Consider the following 26,968-nt stretch of genomic DNA (forward strand, 5'->3'; position numbering starts at 1 on the left):
GATGTCATTTCATCAATTTGTCTATATTTTCCCAACATTAAGGATTTCTTCCATTCTATGCTTTGTCCTGTATATGCTTGTGGAAAGAATAGTAACTAACATTTATTAAGCTTTGATCATATACAAAGGAACTGGACCAAGCACCTTAAATGGACCAACTGGAATTCAAATAGAAGCCCTATGAAGTGTTCACTAATAATGTTATTCCTATTTTATACTAGAAGAAACAGGTTTGCATTATTTGCTCAAAGTCACACATCCAGTAACTTGACTCTAGACCTAAAAGCAGTCCATCTCTTGTAACTACATTCTGGAACACCACCATGCATTATGGTCCATGAGTGAAGGACAATACTATATCAAATTTCTGAGCCCTGTGAAGCATGCTATCTCATTATCCCATATTAGAACAGCTGCAATGACCCCCTGCCACTGACTGTATCATAGCTAAAAAGTTTCATTTAGCTTTTAAGGACTGCATCACGTTCCCTCTACCTATCTTTATCCACTTAAGTTCTTTATACCATCTCTCTCAGTAGTTCATTCAGTCATCCTCTCAAACGATTTACTGTTTTTTTTTTTCACTCTGTGCTTTTGCACATGTAAATCTATGTTAAGTTAAAATAATTTTCTCCTTTAATACACGTGGTGGTTTGAATGTAATGTCCCAACTCTCTCCATAGGCTCATGTATTTGAATAATTGGTTAACAGCAAAGTGGTGCTACTTGGGAAGATGATGGTACTTTCAGGAAGTAGAGCCTTGCTGGAAGACATGTGCCAACTTGGGGCAGGATTTGAGGTTTTACAGTCTGGCTTCACTCTTAAATTGCATCTCTCTCTCTCTCTCTCTCTCTCTCTCCTCTCTCTTCTCTCTCTTCTCTCTCTTCTCTCTTCTCTCTCTTCTCCCTCCCTGCTGGTGTGATACCAGTGCCAGCATCCTGGTCCTGCTATGCTTTCCCTACCATGATGGACTGTACCCCCTGAAACTGTAAGCCAAATTAAACCCTTTTCCTTCTAGAAGTTGCTTCTGGTCAGGCATTTTGCTCCAGCAATGGGAAAGTAACTAATGTAGTAATTACTGTTTTAAATAATTTGAGTTTCAAAGTCAGAAAAGCATAGATCAATCTATATCTTGAAATACTTTTTTGTTTCTCACTGTTTTTTTTGGTAAATAATAGTTAATAATAGTACCTTAAGGTATTTTTGAAAAACTATATTTGTGTATTTGAAAATCTTACATAGTTCTTGAAACTCCCCAAACACTTGACAATATTTATGTGTGGTGGTTTGAATCAGATGTCCCCTATAAACTGATATGTTCTGAATGCCTGGTCCCCAGCTGATGGTAATTTGGGAGATGGACCCTTGCTGGAGGAGATGTGTTGTTGGGGGCAAGCTTAGAGGTGTTATATCCAGACTCACCCTTGCCAGAGTTTGGCTTACTCTGCTGCTGCTGTTTTCCACCTACTATTAAGAAGTGATATCCAGACCCTGCCCTTGTCATGTTTTCCCCTGCTATCATGAAGCTTCCCTTAGAGACTACAAAAATAAAAACCTCTGTGGTAGTTTGATTCAGTTGTCCCCCATAAACTTAGGTGTTGCAAATGGTAGGTTGCCAGCTGATGGAGAGTTGGGAATTAAAGCCTCCTGGAGGGAGTTTATTGTTGGGGAGGGCTTATGGGTGCTATAGCCAGTTTCCCCATTCCAGTGTTTTGGCACACCCTCCTGTTGCTATTGTCCATCTTATGTTAGCCAGGGGGTGACGTCCATCCTCTGCTCATGTCATTGTTTTCCCTGCCATAATGGAGCTTCCCCCTTGAGCCTGTAAGCCAAAATAAACTCTTTTTTTCCCCACAAGGTGCTCTTGGTTGGGTGATTTCTACCAGCAATGTGAACCTGACTGCAACAACCTCCCTCCCATCACCTGCTTTTTTGGTCAGGTGCTTTGTCCCAGCAATGAGAAGGTAACTGAAACACTATATATTAGTAATAAAACCTCCCTCTCAATCTGTCTTTTCCTTCTTTTGCATCCTTCAGCACTCATGTATGAAGCCACCTTTGTTGACTCATAAATGATTTACCAGTTGGTCTAGTAACTAGTATAAAACACAGAAAAAGTACCTCTCAACAGCAATAGCGAAGAAAAGGCTAAAAACAGTAAGTAAAGAAACCCATGGGGCTGGAGGGATAACTTAGCAGTGAAGGCGCTTGCCTTCAAAGTCAAATGACCCACGTTTGATTCCCTAGGACCAATGTAAGCCAGATGCACAAGGTGGCACAAGTGTCTGGAGTTCCTTTGCAGCAGCTGGAGGCCCTGGTGTACCCATTCTCCCTCTCTCTCTCTCTCTCTCTCTCTCTCTCTCTCTCTCTCTCTCTCTCTCTCATAAATAAATAAATTAATTAAATATTTTAAAAAAGAATTCCATAAGGGATGGAGGTATATCTCACTGTTAGAGCACTTGACTTGTTTGCGCAAACTCCAGGTTGAAACTGCAATAAAACACACAAATCATTAACACACACATGCACCTATGTGGCCACATTTCCCAGCCTTTTTCACCACAAATACTATGACAACTTCATAACTGTTCTCCACTTCTATCTTCCACCTTTCTAGAAACTTCTTTACCCCGTTTTACCAGTGTCTTCTTCAGAGTAAAATGTAGAATCATGTCACTGTATAATGGCTTCCATGTTATTGTAAAATCCAAAGTCCTTCCTATGGTATGTAAGTCTTTCCCTGCATATTGTAGCTACTCTTACCTCTCACATCATCTCTTATTATTGTTTCCCTCCTTAATTCTATTCCACTCTAGTGATGCTTTACCAAGGTCTTTGAACATTCATGCATGCAGCCACCTTTGTTGACTCATAAATGGTTTACCAATTGGTCTGATTACTAGTACAAAACACAGAAAGAGTATCTCTCAACAGCAATAGTGAACAAAGGGCTAAAGACTGTAAGTAAAGAAATCCATAGGGCTGGAGACATGCCTTAGTGGTGAAGGTGCTTGCCTGCAAAGCCAAAGGATACAGATTCAAACATGCCTCCACCATAGGCTACTGTCACTTATTATTACCCCAGACATAAAGCCTTTTCCCTTAAGTTAGGCTCAATGTCATGCCATTTTGTTTTAGCACCTCCCAAATGTCTCTTGCATGTAGTGTGTGCTCAAAAGACATGTGTTATGTGAATGAATGAAAACAAATGAGCAGGTTTAATAAATAAAATGTAGATTAAGTATAAAAATTATATAAAAGCTTTGAATTCTAAGAGAACATTGCTCTTATTTTATACAGTTTTGAAAAAAATTAAAATTATTTCAAGTTATGCTTATTGGGATGTTTGTTAGTTACTTTTACATAGCTATGACCAAAATGTCAGAGAACAATTTAGGGGGATGAATTACTTATTTTAGTCCAGGTTTCAGAACAGTCAGTGCCTTGTTGTGGGGAGGGAGTGACAGAACAGAGGTTCACATCATGGAGTCTAGGAAGTAAAAGAATCCAGAACAAGGTACAGCTTCCAAGGACATGTCCCCAGGATCTACTGCCTCCAGATAGATCCCCCTTCTATTTTCCAGTTCATCCTACTTATTCTATCATATTAATGTTCATTAGGTTAAAGGCTTCATGACCTAATCCTGTCTAGGATAACCCTCACAAACACACCTAGAGGTGTGCTTTCCTAATCTAGATGTTTCTTAGTCTAGTCAAGTTAATCAAATTAACCTTCCTAGGCTATTTCTTCAAAAATATGCAGTTAGGTTCAACCTAATGTCCTACAAACATTTACCTAGTTCCTGCCATATGTTAGACATTTTGCTGAATTGTCATAACATATGGTTTAAACCTTGTATCTTGTCTTCAGGAAAATTGTTAATTATTTGTAGACTTTCAGCTGCCCCACATAGAATCTATGGGCATTGTTGTTGGAATTGTTGATGTGATTGTGTCTTTGTGAAGGTTTGTGTCTTCTTTGTTTGTATGGGGTTTTCTCATGAGTTTTGTAAACCCTATATAATTATTTTCTCCCCTAGCTCCTCTATTTTACCAGTTCGAGTCCAAACTGAATGTACATTGAAAGAGTATATCCTGAGATAATGAATGAAAATTTCCTTTGGTTTATTTCTTGGCCTGAATATAGGAGAATCCCAGTGCAAAAGAAATACAAATGCCGGGCATGGTGGCACACACCTTTAATCCCAGCACTTGGGAGGCAGAGGTAGGAGGATTGCCGTGAGTTTGAGGCCACCCTGAGACTCCATAGTGAATTCCAGGCCAGCCTGGGCTAGAGTGAGACCCTACCTCGAAAAAAAAAAAAAAAGAGAGAGAAATACAAATGACTCACTTATGATAGGGGATGCTAATCAGAAATAAAGGGAATAAGAAGACTTTCTGCAGACAGTGGCTTCCCAAGCATCATGTAAGACGTATGGATATCAACTTCCTCTGACATAAATGACATGAATAGTTATCAGTAGTACCTTGGTAGATAGAAAATCAAAAAATTTAAGAATATAGCATATTTCATGTGTCAGAATGAAAAATCTTCAAGCTGTTTGTAACTTATTTTCAAGTGTTAACTTTCCATTGCTGTCTAAACAAAAATCAGCATTAGCCTTTCAGTGAGTAATAAAGTTCAACAAGATACTAGTCACAGACTGCAAAGTTAAAGATGAACCAATGGTGGGGGTGTTAAAACAGCCACAGAGCTAAAAGCTAAGCTGATAATACTTACTATAATTAGGTTTTCCTTCCAGCCAAAAGCTAACACAACTAAAAGGCAAGCTGACAACAAGAAGTGCTGTTAGTTATTCATTCCCTTTCCAAAAAGCTAAGTAGTAAACTGATGAGAAGAAATGGTTTTTAGTCTTCATGTCTTAGACACATACTCAGTTCTAGGTCAAACAGAACAACTATAGCTGACTGTAAGGTTAAACCAAATAATTTTAAGGTTAAATATTACTTCCTTGGTTGTGTTAAAAGGGTGTGGAGTGCTGTTTTCACACCCAAGGCTTGCATTCCCCTGAAATGAGGGCACTTTTCATTCCTCCAATAAGAACTACAAGGAACACAGCCCTGCGCATCTGGTTCTTTCTGTTTCTTATGTGCCCACCTTGTCTTCCAAGGTCTATATTTTTACTTTAACTGTATTAAAAGTGTAACTTCTGTTTTCCTCTTTTATATCTCTTCTCCCAAGATGTCAAGGTCCCCTGTTGATTTCTCTTAACAACAATAAAATTGTCCAAAGGTTTCTTTCTGTGTCCAGTTTTAAATTCTTTTAACAGTAAGACCAAGAACCTACAAAGCAGATTCTGTGTGTCCAAGTAATCCTAACAGTTACATGTAGTCCATAATGAAGTCTGTACCCAATAGTATGTAACTAATTATTATGTATGAAGGACATATTGATAATAGGGACTCAGAATGATCACCTTGACTTATCTTAGAACATATAGGATCATTTTAAATATCTTACATGTGAAAAATTTAGAGTCTAATTTGGTAATTTCAGAGGTGATGTTTAGCTTTTCATCAGTTAATCAACTTTGAAAAGTTGGGTTAAATGGTGAGTAGATATCAAAAAGTCAACTTAATGAAAAATTGAGTTATTGATCTACTCAATGGGGCAACTGTACTAGCCACAGTATAAAACTCTCAGGAAATTTGTGTCAGAGACACTTCGGCAAGTCAAGACTCTCATGGGGCTGCTCTGTCAATGCAGCAGGGTATCCATGGGGATCTTGAGATGTTACTGGCACAGATTTTCTCACTCTCACAGCAGCATGTCTCAGATAGTAGGTTTCTTTGGAACATGGTCCCCAAAGTTTCCTGAGAAAAGTGATGAAATCTCTTCTCTGAAGCTAGGTCATTGTATAGGCTCTAGGTCACTTGTTTACTTAAGCTGCATGTCTAAAGAATGTAACCTTCTGAGTCCAGCTGCAACTCTTTCACATTTACTCCTTTGGAGAGAAAATTACCCTCCCCAGTTGTTGGGGTATTCCATTTCTCATACTTTGTTATTCTCCTAGTCACTGGATTTTGCCAAGGTTTTTTTTTTTTTTCCCCTATCAGTTGCCCTGAGTTACCATGGCCACTCACTGGCTGAGACAGTTTATTTCTGCGACAGTGAGGAGCCAACTAGTGTTGAGTATATGATCCGAAACCTTCTTCCTCATCACCTGCCAGGAATACACACTTTAGTCATCCTCAATAGTAATAGACTTTGACTTTTCCTGAAGAGTTAAGACACAATCCAGTACTGCATCTGAAAAAGTAGACTTAAGGAAACAATCTGAGTTTGTGTTCTGATCATTTAATGGATAATTTATTTTCACTAAAATTGAAATTTCTAAAATTATATGCTGAATGTAAAGCTTAATACCTAGATATCTAAGTTCTGAATGTTGACTTGTATTGCTGTTGTTAACATGTCAATAAGTGGTTTATTTAAGAAGGAGTTTCAATTAAAAGGAAAATACAGGTATAAGTAATGAGCCCAGTTTTCTGTATGTGCTTAATAGATTTTCTTTGAAGGTTATTCCTTAAGGAAATTCCTTTTATGATTAATAAGTATTTGATTGGACCAATCATAATATAAACCTATTTAATCATCCTCTTTAAAGCCTAACCATTTGTCATCAGACATCAGCACTAAGGAATTCATGTATGAAAGCCCAGTGGTTGATTAGTAGCTTTATTTCTTGAGCAATTGGAGTTATATTCAGAAAGTTATTGTCTATGCCAATATGTTGAAGGGTTCCCCCTACCTTTTCCTCTAGCAATTTCAGAGTTTCAGGTCTGAAAAAAAAGTTTAAGGTACCTGGTCCACTTGGATTTGATTCTTGTACATGGAGAAAGACAAGGATCTATTTTCATCTTTCTACATATAGATATCCTGTTTTCCCTGCACCACTTGTTGAAGAGGCTATCTTTTCTCCAGTGAATGTTTTTGGCATTTTTGTAAAAAATCAGATGGCTGTAGCTGCCTAGATTAACATCTGGGTTCTCTATTCTGTTCCCTTGATCTACATGTCTGTCTTTGTGCCAATATCATGCTGGTTTTGTTACTATTTTTGTAATATAGCTTGAAATCAGATATAGTGATACCACCAGCCTTATTTTTGTTGCTCAAAATTGTTTTGGCTATTCAAGGTTTTTGTACTTCCAAATTAATTTTAGTATTTTTTCTATTCTTGTGAAGAGTGCCATTGGAATTTTAATGGGGATTGCATTAAATGTATACATTGCTTTTAGTAAGATTGACATTTTCATAATATTGATTCTTCCAATCCAAGAACATGGGATGTCTTTCCATTTCCTTGTGTCTTCTGCAATTTCTCACTTGACTGTTTTAATGTTCTCATTGTAGAGATCCTGTACATCCTTGGTTAAGTTTATTACAAGGTACTTTTTTTTCTGAGGCAATTGTGAATGGGAGAGATTCCCTGATTTCATCTTCTGCATGTTTGTTGTTAGTGTATAGGAAAGCTACTGATTTCTGTGTATTTATTTTGATTCCTGCAATGTTGCTAAAAGTGTTTACCAGCTCTAACAGTTTGTTGAAAGAGTTTTTAGGGTCTTTTATATATAGAAGCATATCATCTGCAAATAGTGATAGTTTGATCTTTTCCTTTCCAATTTGTATCCCTTATGAGAGTCTGTTGCCTTATTGCTATAGCTAAGACCTCCAGTACCATATTAGATAAAAGTTGTGACAGTGGACATCCATGTTTTGTTCCTGAATTTAGTAGAAAAATTCCACAGTTTCTCCATTTAGTATTATGTTGGCTGTAGGTTTGTTATAAATAGCTTTTATTATGTTGAGATATGTTCCTTCTGTTCACAGTTTCTGTAATAATTTTACCATGAAATGATGTTGGATTTTGTTGAATGTCTTTTCTGCATCTATTGAGATAATCATGTGATTTTTGTCCTTCAGTCCATTTATATGATATATTACATTTATTGATTTGTGTACATTGAACCATCTCTGCATCTCTTAGATAAAGCCAACTTGGTCAGGGCGAATAATCTTTTTGACATAATCTTGCATTCTCTTTGCCAATATTATTCTCAGAATTTTTGCATCTATGTTGATGAGGGAGATTGATCTGAAGGTTTTTTTGTTCTGTCTTTGTGTGCTTTTGGTATAAGGGTGATGCTGGCTTCATAGACGGAGTTTGGTAGAATTCCTTTCTTTTCTATTTTATGGAAAAGTTTGAGAAGCAGTGGTGCTAGTTCTTCCATGAAGGTCAGGTGAAATTCACCAGTGAATCCTTCTGGGCCTGGCCCTTATTTTAGTTGGGAGACTTTTTAGAACTGCTTGGATCTCCATACTTATTATAGGTTTATCTCATCTTGATTTAATTCTGGTAGTCACATGAACCAAGGAAATCATTCACTTCTTTCAGATTTTCACTTAGAGGCATGTATATTCTTTTTTTTTTTAAAAATGAAATCCTTTTATTTGCATCAACATAGATAGAATTATATATAAAAAAGCCTGAAATGCATTTGTTTAATTTTAAGCTTTTAATAAAGCATATATTTAATAAAAGTTTGTTCTCCCATAGATAAAATTATAATATATATATGTATATATATATATATTCATATATATATATACTAGATAGCATTATGTTACATGAAATAAGGTAGGCATAGAATGTCAAATAACACATGTTTCACTCACATATGGAAGCAGATTTACTAGAATGAACAGTAGAGTCCTTAGATGTTAGGAAAGAGAAGAATAGGAAGAATAAAGGGAGTATGATAACAGTTGCAAAAATACAGTTATATATGTGGAATCAGCTCTATTGTTCTACAATAGAGTAGGATAAATTTAGTTCACAGCTTACTAAATATTTACAGGAGATTGTAAAATGTATAAGGAGATTTGAATCCTGATTAGATCATTACACATTGTATACATGAATCACATTACCACACTGTCTTCCATAGTACGCAATTATATGTCACTAAAGTGCCTCTCTGCACTATTGGAACTTTTGTTTATAAGGTTCACAATTTAGTTTTCAAAACAAAAATATGCTAACATTTTAAGTTGGATAAATGGCTCAGCAATTAAAGGTACTTGCTTGCAAAGCCTAAAGGCCTAGGTTCAATTCCCCAGTGCTTCTGTAAAGCCAGATGCATAAAGTAGCACATGCTTCAGTAGTTTGGTAGCAAGGGCATGAGGTCCTCTCATGCTCATTCATATTTTCTCTCTCTCTTTCCTCCCTCCCTCATTCTCTCTCTCAAATAAATCATTTTAAATGAAAGTATATTAATATTTTAATATTAAATTCACATATTGCTTTCCTTTCTATCTCATGACCTTCAAGAGTTAACATTATCCTGCAAAGGTTAAAGAAACAAAACTAAATTGGAATTAAAATTTGAAGGATATACAGTGTTTGGTTCATTTTCCCCTTTTGTTTTATTTGTTTAGAAATACATATTCATAGAAGAGAACAGACATGATGTTCCACTTGTTTATTTCCATTCCTGACTTCTAGACAGCTCAAATTTGCTGTGCTGATATATTATATTCAATGCTTCCAATGCCACCTTATTTAGTTGTTTGGTTGGTCTTGTTGAGAATTCTTCTTTGCTAGACCATGTGAAATATAGGCATTCCATGCTTGCTTTTGGCATCCAACATTGCAATGCTGCTGGTTAATGTTTTTACCAGGAAGCTACTCAGGCAAAGGAAGAAGTCACCACATAGCTGACAGATCAACAACCAAGGTTAATTTTTTTTTAATTTAATTTATTAGTTTTCTTTTCAGTAAATACAGGCAGTTTGGTACCATTATTTAGGCTCATCTGTGATCTACCCCTTCCCATTAGACCCTCCTTGTTAATGAAAATGGGTCGTGCATTGTGGAGTTAGCCCCCAGTTATTGGTATGATAAATGTCTCTGCAAATCATGACCCAACATGTGACTCTGACATTCTTTCCGCCCCCTCTTCTGCAAAATTTCCCTGAGCCATGTTCGGTTCATTTTTGGTCTGCTTCAGTGCTGAGGTGTTGGGGGCCTCTGAGGCTCTGGTTCTCTGCTTTGGTAGGAGTTGATTTTTCTCTGCGTTGATCTCCTTCCCCTTTGTGCTGGTATCCGGTTCACAGGAAAACTTCACCCTTGTTTATTTCGCCAGTTGTCCTTAGTTTCAGTTGGGCCCCTTTTGAGGTATGTTGGGGCAGCTCTTTTCTTAGGATCTGCATCTATCTGGAAAAGAGAAGCAGATTCTCCAACGGAGAGTAAGTTAGCACCCGGAAAATTGAGATAAGACTTACTTTTTTGATAGACAGTATGGTAGATTTAGGCCCTCTTATACCCCATGATTGATGGTAGCTTGATATTGAAGAGTGGGCTTGTGTTTGGGTATGGTTCTTACTTGTTTCCCAGCTCCAGCTAAGGGTCTAGTACCACTGAGTGGATCAGTTAGCCAAATCAAGAGCAATTGGTTCCTCACCATGGCTGTGTACCACTATTGCACTTGTGTGGGCATCACATCTGGTTATTTGTTGCTAATTAGGTTAAACAATGTGTTGCTTGGACAGATCTTGGTCATTTCCCCCAGTCGCCGATGTAGCGCCTTCTGGCACTAGACAGGCTGACTGTCTGGGGACTGACTCTATCCTGGCTTCCTGCCATGTCATTCCATTTTACACATCAGCTCTATATGGAGTCTTCAGCAATAGGGTCTTACCACTGGCCTTTGGTGGGTCATCAAGTACTCTGACAGAAGTCTGTCATTGTTTTGGGAAACCTTGTAGGTTTCTCTGATCAAAAGCTCATTGTGGATGGTAGGCCCAAGCTGGAACTGGAGGTTGCAGGTCAATGTCCACTAAGAAATTGAGGAAAAAGATAACTAATATACAAGAGTTAGAGAAGATAGAGATAGAGGGGAGAGGGGGAGAGGGAGGGAGGGAAGATGTAGAAGATTTAGGTCAGTTTTAATCCTACCCTCTCCAGTGTCTTGTAGTTCAGGTGTTTCCTGTAAGGGTCTAGTGAAGGTTCAGCTATTTGGTCTGTCTTTTAGGAAGTAGAATTTTATGGTACCATTGCTGTTTGGGTCCGGATTACTGTTTTCCACCCTTTGATTCCCTCCCCGCCCTCCCATCCATCTTATTGTCTAGTCCATGAGGTGCTTGCTGGGTATGTAAGGCATCTTGGGCAGATTCAGGTTAGGTGTTGCAGATGAGTGAGACTATGTGTCGATTTTTTTTCTGTGATTGGGTAAGTTCGCTGAGAATGATATGTTCCAGGTTCAACCATTTTTCCTCAAATTTCTTTATGTCGTTTTTTTCTTACTGCTGTATAGAATTCCATTGTGTAGATATACCACATCTTTGTTATCCATTCTTCTAATGATGGACATCTGGGTTGGTTCCAGCTTTTAGCTATTACGAATTGAGCCGCTACAAACCTGGTTGAGCAAATCTCTCTGGCTTTTGGTTTGAAGGTTTTAGGGAAGATGCCCAGTAATGGTATAACTGGGTCTGTTGGTATTTCTATAGCCAGCTTTTTCAGGAGTCTCCATATTGCTTTCCAAAGTGGTTGTACCATCCTGCATTCCCACCAACAGTGAATGAGTGTCCCTGCTTCTCCATATCCTCGCCAGCATTTATTTTCATTTGACCTTTTGATGTTGGCTATCCTTATTGGGGTAAGGTGGAATCTCATAGTTGTTTTAATTTGCATTTCTCTGATGATTAGGGATGATGAACATTTTCTTAGGTGTGTGTTTGCCATTTGTATCTCTTCCTCTGTGAATTGCCTGTTTAACTCTGTGCCCCATTTTGTGAGTGGGGTATTTGTCTTCTTAGTGTTTAGACTTTTGAGTTCTTTGTAAATTCTAGAGATAAGGCCTCTATCAGTTGGATAACCTGCAAATATTTTCTCCCATTCTGAGGGTATTCTATTGGCTTTGCTTATTATATGCTTCTCTGTAAAGAAACTCTTCAGCTTCATATGATCCCAATGGTTGAGTGACTGTTTAAGAACTTGAGCCACTGGGGTTTTATTCAGGAAGTCTTTTTCCATTCCTATATCATGGAAAGTACTTCCTAAATTTTCTTCCAGTAGTTTTCGAGTTTCTGGTCTTATGTTGAGGTCTTTGATCCATTTGGATTTGAGTGTTGTGCATGGTGAAATGTGTGGATCAAGTTTTAGTTTCCTGCATGTGGTTATCCAGTTTGTCCAGCACCATTTGTTGAAGATGCTATCTTTTTTCCAGTCTATATTGTTTGGGCCTTTGTCAAATATCAAGTAGCTATAGTTGCTTGATCCAAAATCAGGGTCCTCAAGTCTATTCCATTGGTCTATACTCCTGTTTTTATGCCAGTACCATGCTGTTTTTATTACTATGGCTTTGTAATATAGCTTTATATCGGGTATGGTGATGCCACCAGAGGTATTTCTTTTGCTGAGGATATGTTTGGATATTCGAGGTCTTCTACCTTTCCATATGAAATTTGAGATCATTTTTTCTATCTCTGTGAAGAACACTATAGGGATTTTAATTGGAATTGCATTAAATCTATATATTGCCTTTGGTAGGATTGTCATCTTCACAATGTTAATTCTGCCTATCCAGGAGCATGTGAGGTCTTTCCATCTTTTCAAGTTCTCCTCAATTTCTTTTTTGAGAGTTTTTATATTTTCATTGTATAGATCTTTTACTTCCTTGGTTAACGTTATTCCAAGGTATTTTATTTTTTTGTTGCTATTGAAAATGGGACTATGTCCTTTATTTCTTTTTCTGTGTCTTTGTCATTTGCATACAGAAATGCTACCGATTTTTGTGCATTGATTTTGTATCCTGCTACTTTGCTATAGGAGTTAATCACCTTCAGGAGTTTTGGGATGGAGTCTCTTGGGTCTCTTACATATACAATCATGTCATCAGCGAATAGAGCTAACTTAACTTCTTCCTTTCCAAATTGTATCCCTTTTATTTCCTTCTCCTGCCTTATTGCTTTGGCTATGACTTCCAGAACTATATTGAAAAGCAGAGGTGAGAGAGGACATCCCTGTCTTGTTCCTGACCTCAATGGGAATTCCTCCAGTCTCTCTCCATTAAGTATTATTTGGGCCTTTGGAGCTTTGTATATTGCCTTTATTATGGTAAGAAGTGAACCTGTCATGCCGATTCTCTCCAATGTTTTGATCATGAAGTGATGTTGTATCTTGTCAAAGGCCTTTTCTGCATCTATCGAAATGATCATGTGATTTTTATGTTTAAGCATGTTTATATGGTGTATTACATTGACAGGTTTTCGTATGTTGAACCACCCTTGTGTTCCTGGGATAAATCCCACTTGGTCAAGGTGGATAATACTTTTGATGTGCTGTTGGATTTGGTTTGCAAGTATTTTGTTGAGGATCTTTGCGTCTATGTTCATTAGGGAAATAGGCCGATAGTTTTCTTTTCTTGTGGCATCTCTGCCTGGTATTGGGATGAGGGTGATACTAGCTTCATAGAAGGAGTTGGGTAGCTTTCCCTGTTCTTCAATTGTGTGGCACAGTTTTAGGAAGATTGGTTTGAGTTCTTCCATGGAGGTTTGATAAAATTCGGCTGGGAATCCATCTGGTCCTGGACTCTTCTTTTTTGGGAGGTTTTTTATTACTTTTTCAATCTCCATGAGTGTGATGGGTTCATTGATGTGATTGATCTGCTCTGATTTTAGCTATGGTAGGTGATATGCATCCAGGAATTTATCCATCTCCTCCACATTTTCCAGTTTTGTGGAGTAGAGGTTTTTGAAATAAGTCCTGATGATTCTGCCGATTTCACTGATGTCTGTTGTGATCTCTCCTTTTTCATTTTGAATTTTGTTAATTTGGAGTCTCTCCTTTTTTTGCTTGATCAAATTGGCCAGAGGTTTGTCAATCTTATTTATTTTTTCAAAGAACCAGCTCTTTGTTTTGTCAATTGCCTTAATTGTTTCCTTGGTTTCCAATTCATTAATTTCTGCTCTGATTTTAATTATTTATTTCCTTCTGGAGCTCTTTGGGTTGGATTTTTCTTGTTTTTCCAATGCCTTTAGGTGGATGGTTAGGCTATTGATTTGGGATCTTTCTGTCTTTTTTATGAAGGCATTGAGTGCTATGAATTTTCCCCTGAGGACTGCCTTCATTGTGTCCCATAAGTTTTGGTATGATGTGTTCTCATTGTCATTCAATTCCAGGAATTTTGCAATTTCATTTTTTATTTCATCCACTATCCATTTATTGTTTAAGAGTGTGCTATTCAGTTTCCAGTTGCCGTTGGGCTTCTTGTTGGGTTTTTTGTTGTTGGTTTCTAGGAATATAGCATTATGATCTGATATCATGCAGGGAATTATTTCAATTTTCCTAAATATGTGGAGGCTGTCTTTGTGACCCAGTATATGGTCTATTTTAGAGAATGTTCCATGGGCTCCTGAGAAGAATGTGTAGTCTGTGGATTTGGGATGGAAAGTTCTGTAGATGTCTGTTAGGTCTAAGTGCTCTATGGTTTTGTTGAGCTCTCTTACTTCCCTGTTGAGCTTCTGTTTGGATGATCTGTCTATTACTGATAATGGTGTGTTGAAGTCCCCAGCTATGATGGTGTTGGTGGTTATTTCTATTTTATTGTCAAGTAGGTTTTGCTTTATGAACTGTGGTGCCCCTGTGTTTGGTGCATACAGATTTATGATTGTAATATCCTCTTGATGGATTGTTCCCTTTATAAGTAGGAAGTAGCCTTCTTTGTCTTTTTTGATTGTTTTTGGTTTGAAGTCAACTTTATCTGATATTAATATAGCCACACCTGCTTGTTTCTTATTCCCATTTGCCTGGAATATTGTTTTCCACCCTTTCACCCTGAGGAGTCTTTAGTGTCTTTAGTGGTAAGGTGGGTTTCTTGAAGGCAGCAGATTGAGGGGTCTAATTTTTTGATCCACCCTGTTAGCCTGTGTCTCTTGATGGGTGAATTAAGGCCATTAATGTTTAGGGTGATGACTGTGAGATTTGATTTGATCCCTGTCATGTTGTGGTGGTAGAGGTGTGTTGGCATTTCCATGGAATTTAATTTTTTTTTTTTCTATCTACTCTGGGTTTGGTTGCTGTGATCTGCTTCTTGTAGGCATTTGTGTTTGGTTATTTGTTTCTTTTCTATGGAGAATTTCCTGGAGTACTTTCTGTAGGTTTGGTTTTGTGTTCATATAATTGTAAAGCTGAGTTTTGTCATGGAAAGTTTTCCTTTCACCATCTATTATAAGGGAGACTTTTGCAGGGTAGAGTAGTTTAGGTTGGAAGCCATAGTTTCTTAGAGTTTGGAGAGTATCATTCCAGGCCCTTCTAGCTTTCAGGGTTTCCATTGAGAAGTCTGAAGTAATTCTGAGGGGGTTTCCTTTGAAAGTGGTGTGCTGTTTTTCCCTAGCTGCTTTTAGGATTTTTTCCTTGGTGTCAGTGTTTAGAGTCTTAATGATAATATGTCTTGGGGAGTTTCTCCTTTGGTCTAGTCGATTAGGAATTCTGTTTGCTTCTTGAATCTTGATGGGCCTTTCTTTTAAGAGGCGGGGGAAGTTTTCTTCAATTATTGTGTTAAATAGGTTCTCCATGCCTTTGGTCTGAAATTCTTCTCCTTCTGGTATTCCATTGATTCTGATATTAGGACGTTTAAGTGTATCCCACAATTCTCTCATGTTCTGTACACAGGAACTTTTGAACTTACTGAACTTTTTGGACTCTCGAACTGTTTCTTCCATCCTGTCTTCCAAATCAGAATTTCTATCTTCCACTTCGCTGACTCTATTCTTGAGAGCCTCTAGTGAGTTCTGGACTTGTTTAATTAAGTTTGCATTTTCTACTACTTTCCTATGTATCACTTCCATCGCTTTGTCCAGCTCCCTTTTTGTCTCATTTTCTGATTTTCTTGATGATTCTTGGAAATCATCCTTGCATTTCTTTATATTTTCATTTAGTATGGTCAGCTGATTTTTAAGGTCTTCTTTTTTTTCACTCTCCCTCAACTCTCTTAGCTCTCTTTGAATTCCTTCCAGTGACTTATCATATTGCTCTAGCTTAGTGATGGTAGCATCCATACGATTATCTATTCTTTGTAGCTTTCCTGTCAGTTCTAGCAGTAGTTTGGTCAGGGTTGCATTGTTCATTGTTTCCACTTGATGTTCTGATCCTAAACACTCTTCTATGTTTTGGTTAGTTGTGATCCTTGTTGGACTGGGTGATCTGTCTGGGTTTTCTTCCATTTTATTTTTCGTGTTATTTCTTTTGCGCTGTGGTCTACCCATGTCAGTGTATGGGCAGGTAGGTGGGTGGAGCAGCCTGGGAATCTAGCTTAATGCAAATCCAAAGCAGCCTGGGACAGTTGCAAGCAGCCTGGGTTTTTGCTAACTCTTGGCAAAGCCGCCTATCTATAGCCTGACAGGGGCACCAAAGTTGCCTAAATTCTCACCCAGTAATGCATCTAAGCTTCCTGCCTTTGAGCTTGAAAGGGGACTGAGGTAGCAAGCCCTGAAGGTGCCCAGACTCTGGCTGGGTACACTGGGGTCTGTAAACAGTCTGTGCTCTCCTGCCTCAGGGGAGTGGGGGATGGATGGCGATGTACAGGTAGAGGATGGCACCTGCGCTGGCACTAGTGACTCAGTGTGGACTTGTGTGGCTCTTGCTGTGGGAGTGGGCCCGTTGCACGTGCAATTGTAGTGGAGAGGCAGATGATGTGGGTACGGAATCAAGACACAGCAGAGGCTGACCGGCAGCAAGTGATGTGGGCACAGCAGCAGGGGATCTGGCAGCCACCTATTCACAGCAGGAGTGGCCCCTACAGGCCTGAGAACCGAGCACCACATGGCTGGTCTACTCGCAGGATCAGAGAACAAGGGTGAGGTAGGAGGTCTCAGCTTCAGTGCAGCAGGCTGGCAGGTGTGACTGGTGGGTGCCCGATCAGAGCACAGCCACGCAGGACGTGCGGAGGGTGCATGGGCGGGTGAGCGGACGGGGGGGGGGGGGCGCGGGATGCGACAGGGTGTATGGCGCGAGTGGGGCACACAGCGGGGCGGCGTGGGGCGCGCTGGGGCACCTGGCAATCAGGGTGGGGCGTGCGGGAGGCAGCAGGGCTCAGGGGGTGCAGGGTGGGGTGCCCTGGAGGGGCAGGGGCGTGGGGCACTCTAGTCGGTCTGGGGGGGCGAGGGGCGCGCCGTGGTCGCGGGGGGGGGCGCGCACGCAGGGGGAGTGTGCGGGTCGTGGGGGGGACACGGGGCTGGCAGGGGTGCATGGGGGAGCATGCAGGAGGCGCGGGACACGTGGGACGCTGTGGTGTGTGGGGGGGCTAGGGGCGTGGGGTACGTGGGGGGGCACGGGGGGCGCAGGGTGTGCAGGGGGCGCAGGGTACGCGGGGGGAGGGTGCGCGGGGCACACCGGGATGCGGGAGGCCACGGGACGCTGCGGGGTGCTCTGGACACGTGGGGGGGGGCGGGGCACACGGGGGGGTCGCGGGGCGTGGAGGGGCCGGATCACGCTGAGGCACGCTGTGACTCAAGATGTGTGGGGGGGTGGGGGGGCGCTGGGAGGGGCGCTCGGGGGTGTGGCGCGGGGGTCGCAGGGCACGCCTGGGCACACGGGTGTGCTTAGGACGCGCGGGGGTGCGCGGGCCTTGTGCAGCGGGGGGACGAGGGGCGCGCAGAGTGGGGGGGGGCAGGAGGCACCGGGCCGGGGCACGGGGGGCAGGGGGCGCAAGGGGCGCAAGGGGTGCGGGGGGGTGCTGGATGCCCTGAGGCGCGTGGGGGTGGGGGCGCGAGGGGTGCGGGGCACACAGGGGCGCGATGCACAGTGGGGCGGCTAGGAGCACGGAGTGCGGGGGGGAGCAGTGCGCTCAGGTGGGTGCGGGGGGTGCGGGACGCTGTGGGACACCATGGGTGCTCTGGACTCGCGGGGGGGGTGCAGGGGCGGTTTGCGCGGGGCAGGGGTCACGGGTCACGCAGAGCACGCTGAGGTAAGAAGGGGCGCGGGACGCTGGGACGCCATTGGGTGCTCTGGATGCGCGGGGGAGAGCGGGGCACGCGGGGGGGGGCCTCGAGGAGCGCGGGGGTGGGCCACGCGGGGTGCTTGGGGGCGTGGGGCATGCCTGGGTGCCTGGGGCGCGGGATGCTGCGGGTCTCTCCTGTCGTGAGTGGATAGGGAGGGTGGGGCGCGCGGGGGGTGGGGCACAGGGGTCTCCGGGCGCGCGGAGGGGCGCGGGGGCGCGGGGCACGCCTGGGCGCCTGAGGCGTGGGAAGCCAAGGGGCGCTTTGGGCACGCCTGCTGCGTGTGGATAGGGAGCGTGGGGCACGGGAGGGAGGGGCGCGTGGGGCGTGATGGGCGGGGGGGGTGCGCGGGCGTGGGGCGCGGGGGTTGTGGGGCCCGCGGGGCTGCAGGGGCGTGTGGGGCTTGGTGCGCGCGGGGCCACCAGGGCACCGGGCCGCGCCTGATGAGTCGGGTCGAGGCAGGCGGGGTGGCGGGGCGTGGGTCACCAGGGTGTGTGGTTCCCTCTTTTACCCTAATATGTGCCCTCCCTCTTGCAAAATATTTCTGATTTCCCTTGTATACTTGCCTTTGTTTTCTTTGTTGTCTGTAGTGCTGCTAGGCGGTCGCCATCTTGACCGGAAGTCTCAAGGCGTGTATATTCTTAACGTATATCCTTATAGTTGCCTGAATTTCTTTGGTATCTGTTGTAATGGTGCCTTTTTCATCTCTAATTTTATTAATATGTCTCTTATCTCTTTCTTCTAGTCTAATTTACTAAGGGTTTAATAATCTTGTTATCTTTTGAAAGAACCAACTCTGTTTCATTGAGTCTTTGGATTGTTTTCTTTGGTTTCTATTTCATTAATTTCTGTGCTAATCTGTATTATTTCTTCTTGTCTACTGATTTTTGATTAGCCTTGTTGTTCTTTTTCCAAGGCCTTAAGGTGAAGCATTAAATTGTTTTTTTTGTGAACTCTAATTTCTTAATATAGGCACTTAAAGCTATAAATTTCCCTCTTAGTACTCCTTCATTATGTCCCAAATGTTTTGGTATGTTGTATTATCATCATCATTTGATTCTATGAATTTATTGATTTCCTTTTGGATTTCCTCAATCACCCATTGATCATTCAATAGTGTGCTGTTTAGTCTAAATGAATTTCTGTATGCCCTGTAGCTTTTCTTGTTGCTGATTTGCAATTTAATCCCAATGTGGTCAGATAGAGTACAGGAAATTATTTCAATTTTCCTGTTTTTGTGGAGATTTACTTTGTGTCCTAATATATGGTCTCTTTTATAGAATGTTCAATGTGCTGCTAAGAAAAATGCATATTCTGTAGCATTTGGATGTACTGTTCTATAGGTCCATTTGTTCCATGGCATTATTTAGTTCAGATGTCTGTTTATTTTTTTTGCTGGGATTACCTATCAATTGATCAGAGTGGGGTATTGTAGTCTGCCACTACAATTGTGTTTGATGTTATCTGTGACTTTAAGTCTAACAGTGTTTATTTGATGAAACTGGGAGCACCCATGTCAGGTGCATATATGTTTAGGACTGTAATGTCCTCCTGTTGGAGTGTTCCTTTAATCAGTATAAAATGACATTCTTTATCTTTGCTCACTAATGTTGGTTTGAAGTCTATCCTGTTAGATATTAGCATAACAAACCCTGCTTGTTTCCTAGGCCCATTTGCTTGAAATACTGTTTTCCATCTTTTCACCCTAAGGCAGTGTCTATCTTTTATTGAGAGAAGAGTTTCCTGGAGGCAACAAATGGCAGGATCCTACTTTTTAATCCAGTTTGCAGGCCTGTGTCTTTTAGTTGGTGCATTGAAGCCCTTGACATTAAGAGTTATTATTGAAAGCTATGCATTTATTCTTGCCATTTTTCTTATTTTCTTATTTTTCCCTTTCTCGTTTGTTTTAACTGTTATTTGAGTGTGGTTTATTTTTTCCTATTTCTTCCTCTGTGTGTTCTGCTTTCTCTTGAGAATGAAGAATTCCTTCAAGCATTTTCTGTGGAGCTGGGTTAGTTGTCATAAATTCCTTTAGCCTGTTTTTGTTGTATATTGTCCTTATTTCTCCATCAATTTGGATAGATAGCTTTGCAGAATAAAGTAATCTTGGTTGACAGTTGTTATCTTTCAGAACTTGGAATACATCATTCCAAGCCCTTCTTGCTTTTAAAGTTTGTGTTGAGTAGTCTGTAGTTATTCTGATGGGCTTGCCTTTGTAGGTGATTTGCTTTGTCTCTCCAACAGTTTTCAATATATTTTCTTTGGTTTCCATGTTTAGTAGTTTAATTATAATATGGCAAGGAGAGGTTCTTTCCAGGTTTTGTCTGTTTGGTGTTCTAAATGCTTCTTGTGTCTGCATTGGCATTTCTTTCCCATCTTGTGCAAAATTCGCTTCTATGATTTTGTTGAAAACACCTACTAAGCCTCTGGAGTGAAATTCTTCTCCTTCTGTTATACCCTGAATTCTTATGTTTGATCTTTTCATAGTAAATTCCCATTCATACCTTACTATTAGCTTGTGTTTCTCTTTGTTGTACTGTATTAGGTCTGCCACCTGGTCTTTCAATTTAGATATTCTGTTCTCTCCTTCATCCATTCTACTAGTGAGACTTTCCACAGAGTTCTGTTTATTTCACTGTCTGTATTCTTCAGAGCTAGGATTTCAGCCTGATTTTACTTCAGTATTTCTATATCCTCATTCATGTCTTAGAATGTCCTCTTTATTTCAGTAAGCTGGTTTCTTGTGTTCTCTCTCAGAAGTTTGTTTTCTTCTTTAATTCCTTTGTTTCCTTCTTTAATGATCTTCACTTCTTCTCTGATTTCTTTGAGCATAGATACCATTGTTTTCTTGAAATCTTTCTCAGGCATTTCATCAAAAACAGTCTAATTGGAGATCATTTCTGATGGACTTATAGTTTTTGGTGGGACTGTATTGTCTTGATTCTTTGAGTTTCTTATATTATATTATAGCAACTTTTGCATCTTGAATTGACTTGATGAATGGGTTTTGTACTTATTTGTAGTGTTCATAGGCATGGCAATATACCTCTACATACCCTCAGGATATGATTTCAAGGTGCCAGGTGTAGCTCTTGTCCCCTAGTCAAGCCACAGAAGTAATTCTAGGTGTTGGGTTAGCTTGCTAAGCAAATATTTTAGTGGACTTGGTAGAATAATTTACTGGCAAATTCTAAACTTCAATCAAGTAACATACACAATCAATTAAAACCAGCTCAAAGTATGCAATTTTGGGGATTAAAACAAACAGACCTATAAAACCAAAATCCCTAAGGGTGTGTGTTGTTCTAAACTCTTAATCTTGTCAGCTGGGAGATAGAGATTTCTGTTCTGAATAGGGTACCAAGTCAACCTGGATCTGGATCAGACCCTTCCCCCCATAATGACAGAAGGAAAAGACAAAGGCTCTATAAAAGTGAAAGTATCAAATGCAAGAATATTCAATGCTCAAATGAAGATTATTTGAAAATGGTAAAGCCAACAAAGAATATATAACCGATAACCTGCCCTGTAAAGAAAAGAGACATTAGCTCTTCCAATGTAGGCCTATGTACCTGTTTTTATGTTTTTTTGTTGTTTTGTTTTGTTTGTCTTTGTTTTTTGTCACTTGGCCTGATTACCTTTTGGGGTGGCTTCCAATCTCACCAATGCTGAGTGCCCACCTTGATCCCTCAGTGTTGTGCTGTGGAGCTGGAGCTCTGATCAGCTGTGCTGGACGTGCTGCCATGGGGGGTTGAACACCAGAGGTTCATGGGTCTGATGGTGGGGGATGGGTAGTGCAGACTTCTGGAGTTGCTCGCATTTTTGGTAGCTCTTTAGTTGATCTCAGCTGTCTTTCCTTTAGATTTCTTAACTTTGCAAGAAGGCTGATGAAGTTGAAAAATCTGTTGTTCAGTCTCTGCTGTTTCTGCCTCTTGGAGCTCCTAGTGGGGCAGCGCTGGGTCAATGTGTGGAGCTTGGATCATGGGCCATAAGTGCCTTAGTGGGATTCTGGCCATTATCTTCCTTTCTGATTGATCTTGTTCTCTCTAGCTTCTCCGCTGTGTCTTGGAATAACCTATACTCCTTCACTTTTCAGAAGAATAGTGTATTTTCCTTGGGTTTTACTTAAATCCCTCCCTAGGCTGGTTTGGCATGGCACTTATGCTAACATCTTACCCACAAGTCCCTATGAGTCTATTTTTGATCAATTTGATCTCATGTGAAGAAGCTAGTTGTAACCCTGTGGAAGATTTGATCTTTAACGTCTAATTATTGTAACTTGTATTTGTTGTAAGTACTTTGATTTGTCCTATTGTTTTGTTACTATACTATATTGTAGGACATATTAAAATTATAACACTTTTAACTTAATTATTATGTTTAAGGTAAGGTGATAAAACTAACAAACAAAATGTTAGGGCATGGCATGTTTGCAGCTCAGTAAGGTAGACACTCTTGTGGGGAAAATTCTATATGTCTTACCTTCAAAGTGTTTTCTCCTTTGTAGCAACTAAAACTTTGAAGTAAAAAGACATCTCTGAGGATGTTTCTTGTGATTCATTCATGGAGTCCTCAAAATGGACAGCTTGTATGGTCACAATTGACTCTCCTAGCACCCCAGACTGTGTAAGAGCCACTATCATCATGACAAAACCTAAGTGTATTCAGGAGTACTCCCACTCACCATCCTTGATGCAAAGTGAGTATACTGGATGAGATCTGGTGCTACCAGAAATATTCCTGTCTCACAACTTTCCTTCTTAAAATGTGACGCTAAGTTGAGCATGCTCAGTAGTATATAGCTTGAAATAAGCATGTGTGGTAGTTTGAATAGATGGCCCCCAATATATTCAGTGTTTTATTAGTTTGTAGTTTGCATCTGCAGCCACCTTACTGGAGGCAGTGTCACTGGGCGAATCTTAAGGTGTGGTGGTAGGTTTGAGATTTCAATCTAAAGATATGCAAAGTGTACTAGCTGGAGTTCCTGAAGTGTGCTGTGCTGTGTGGCTTTTAGACTGGTGCTTCTCTCTCTGTGGTCCAGTGAAAGGCCAGCTTCTTCTGCCATTATGGAACTTCCCCTGGATCTTTAAGTTTCAATAAATATCCCATTCATCCTCTATAACTGTGCTTTGTCTACTACAGCAAGCTTGAGAATATCCTCACCCCCAAAGTGCTTTCCCATATTACTGTGGATAGGCTCTTTGGCTTGAGGTGGGCAGTGTTTCTGCAATAATTCCAATGTTGTCCTTTCCTGCTTCATGTAATAAATCTTTCTCCACTCTTCTCTATGGACTCTGTTTGGACTCCGAATGATGAAATTCCATTGCATTCTGTTACAAAATTACAAGAAGTGGTAGAATCTGTGTGGCAGGCAAGTTATCTAAATATAAGAAACTCTGTCTTACAGTTTTCTATTAACAGATCATTGCTCCTAGAAGGCTCTTTCTCATTTAAAAACAGGGATCAAACTTTACTTTTATACCAATGTATCTTTGAAATCTGTACAGCCTTTATAAAATCCCTATAAATAATTTTCATTGATTTGATCACCTCTCCCTGGGGCAAAAAGTCATGAAATAAGCATTATTAAAACACTATTAAATACATTTAATGTACTATTAATGTTAATAAGAGACTTTCATTATATGCAACATTTTAAACATTTATGTCTTCTCTAAGCTAATATGTTCTAGGCCAGGTAATTTGACTCCCTACCTGCCCGAGTGATGGACTATCAGCCAAGCCAATTTTTTTGAAATTCATTAATCTGTATGTGGGCACCCAGGATTCTGATGTATCTTGACTTTTGTGAACAATGCCCTAGGAAATATGTATGTGCAGGTATACTACATGTATGTGCTATGATATACTGAGGATTCCTTTGAGTTTATATCCAAGAGTCCATATGCGCTTCTTTTGCAATGTGTCTCTTTAGATTATTAGCCAATTTTTTTATTGGACTACTTGGGGTTGTTGTTACCAAGTATTTTTAGTTTTTTATGTATTCTGGACATATATCTTCTATGAAATAAATAGCTAGCAAAGATTTTCTACCATTCTGTAGGTTATCTCTTTTTTATCTGTTATTTCCTTTGCTGTACAGAAGCTTTTGAGTAGTATTGATATTCTCCAGTTATTTAATTTGTTTTCTGAGCTATTACAATCATATCCAGGAAATTGTTGCTTGTGGCAACATCTTGGAGTATGTGTTTCTCCTATGCATTCTTCTAATACATTCAAAGTTTCAAAGATTACATGAAATAGTCTTTTAGCCATTTAGAATTGATTTTCATACAAGGGGAGAAATGAGGGTCTAGCTTCAAGACAACTAGATATCCAGTTTCCCTGGAAAGATTTATTGAAGAATGTGCCTTTTCTACAGTGTATGCTTATGTTTTCTGGCACCTTGGTAAAGAATCAGTTGGTTGAAGATGTAGTAATTTATCTCTGGGACCTCTTTTCTGCTCCATTGGTCTATGTGTTTATTTTTTTATGCCTATACCATGTTGTTTTTGTTACTATGATTCCTTAATATGCCTTATAATCAGGTACTATAATTTTGAGTCTTTTTAATTTTGTTCAAGATTATTATGGATATTTGGGTCTTTCATGTTTCCATGAGTTTTTGTTGTTTTTCTAGTCCTGTGAAGAATGTCAGTGGTATTTTGATGGGAATTCATTGGATCTTTAAGCAGTTTTGAATAGTATGGGCATTTCCCCAATGTTAATTCTTTTCCTGTGTGTGTGTGTGTGTGTGTGTGTGTGTGTGTGTGTGTTCAATGTCTTTAATCAGTGCTTTATAATTTTTATGATAGTGGTATTTTATTCCTTTGGTTAAAATATTTTTTAGAAATTATTTAGTATCTATTTGTATATAGCTGTTTTGCTTGTTTCCACTATACATTTTTAAAAATATTTTTATTTCTTTACAAACAGAGAGAGAGAGAGAAGAGAGAGAGAATGTGTATTTCAAGGACCTCAAGCCACTGCCAAAGAACTCCAGATCCATGTGCAACCCTGTACATCTGGCTTTATGAAGGTACTGAGGAGTCTAACTCGGGTTATTAGGCTTTGCAGTCAAGTGCCTTAACCACTGAACCATCTTTCAAGTCAACTATTCATTTAAAAAATATATTTATGCTGGGCATGGTGGCACATGCCTTTAAGCTCAGCACTCGGGAGGCAGAGGTAGGAGGATTGCCATGAGTTCGAAGCCACCTTGACACCACATAGTGAATTCTATGTCAGCCTGGGCTAGAGCAAGACCCTACCTCGAAAAACCAAGAAAAAAAAATTATATATATATGAAGCTGGGCCTGGTGGCACACGCCCTTAATCCCAGCACTCAGGAGACAGAGGTAGGAGGATCACAATGAGTTCGAGGCTACCCTGAGATTGCATAGTGAATTCCAGCTCAGCCTGGACTACAGTGAAACACTACCTCAAAAAAACCAAAAATAATAATAATAAAATAAAAGAGAGGAGAGAGAAAGGGGGAGAATGGACCTCCTGTTACTGCAAACAAACATCAGATGCATGCACCTCTTGAGCATCTGGCTTTATATGAGTACTGGGGAATCTAACCCAGGCCATTAGGCATTAAAAGCAAGTGCCTTTAACAGCTGAGCCACCACTCCAACCCTTGTTTCCTTCTCTCCCTCTTTTTTTGTGTGTGCTCATGTATATGAATGAATTCCATAGTGGCAGCACTAATTTACAATCCCACCAGTGGTGATTAAGGATTCCTCCCCTCCTGGCATCTTTGCCAGCATCTGCTGCTATTTCATTTATTAATGATAGCCATCCTCATTGGAGTGAGATTGTATATAAATGTAGTTTTGATTTGTAATTCTCTGGTGGTCAAGTATGATAACTTCTTTCATGTATTTTTATACTTCATTATAGAACTGTTCACTCGTCATGTATCGATCATCAGGTGTATAACTTTTTGAGTTCTTTATAAGCATTTATCCCATCAGCTGTATAGCTGGCAAAGACCTTTTCTCATTCTGTGTAGTGTCTTGTCACTTTTCTAAGTGTTTTTTTTTTTGTTTTTTTTTTTTTTAGTTTTTTGAGGTAGGGTCTCACTCTGGCTCAGGCTGACCTGGAATTCGCCATGGAGTCTCAGGGTGGCCTCGAACTCTCGGTGATCCTCCTACCTCTGCCTCCCGAGTGCTGGGATTAAAGGCGTGCGCCACCACGCCCAGCTCTAAGTGTTTCTTTTGCTATGCTTTTTAATGTCATGCCAATTCCCTTTGTCACTTTGGGGGATTATTTCCTATACTGTTGGAGTCCTTTTCAGAAAGTTTTTGACTATGTCTATATCATGATGTGTTCTACCAAAGATTTACTCTTAGTTTCAAAGTTTCAGGTCTTATTTCAAGCCTTTGATGCATTGATTTTCTGGAAAGAGGTGGTGGGGAGAGAAAGAGAGAGATTTATTTGCAAGAAGCGAGAGATAGTGTAGGTGTGCCAGGGCCTCCAGCCACTGCAAAGAATCCCTAGATACATGCACCACTTTGTGCACCTGGGTTTATGTGGGTACTGGGAATTGAACCTGGGTCATTAAGCAAGCATGTTAATCACTAAGCCATCTCTCTAGCCCCTTTATGGGTGTTATATTCTATTCACTAGTCTATGTGTCCATTTTTGTGCCAACACCATGCTGAGGTTTTTGTACATTATATTTCTATAGGATAATTTGAAATCAAAGATTATAATATGTACACCATTGATCATTTGCTCAGGACTGCTTTAGCTATCTTGGGTCTTTGTGTTTAAATATCAATTTTACAATTTTTTTAGTTCTGTGAATAATGTCATTTTGATGAGGATTATGTCAAGTCTATAGATCAGTTTTAGTAACATAGCCTTTTGTACAATATTAATTCTACTGATCCATAAGCATGGAGGACTTTTCAACCTCTACTGTCTTCTACAATTTC

General features: G+C 40.2%; 2 long non-coding RNA genes across 2 annotated transcripts in view; both read left to right on the forward strand.

Annotated features, from left to right (window-relative positions):
- Positions 1-1,910: 1,910 nt before the first annotated feature.
- Positions 1,911-25,008, forward strand: LOC123464027. Its single transcript, XR_006639319.1, has 3 exons — positions 1,911-1,965; positions 22,548-22,722; positions 24,960-25,008. It is a non-coding gene; the product is annotated as an uncharacterized LOC123464027 (long non-coding RNA).
- The window catches only part of LOC123464026, a 35,763-nt gene continuing 33,800 nt past the window's right edge, over positions 25,006-26,968 (forward strand). Inside the window, exon 1 of the long non-coding RNA XR_006639318.1 lies at positions 25,006-25,062. This is a non-coding gene — a long non-coding RNA (uncharacterized LOC123464026). The remainder of the gene's footprint in view (positions 25,063-26,968) is intronic.

The sequence above is a fragment of the Jaculus jaculus genome, chromosome 10, assembly GCF_020740685.1.
Source record: "Jaculus jaculus isolate mJacJac1 chromosome 10, mJacJac1.mat.Y.cur, whole genome shotgun sequence".
NCBI lineage: Eukaryota > Metazoa > Chordata > Mammalia > Rodentia > Dipodidae > Jaculus > Jaculus jaculus.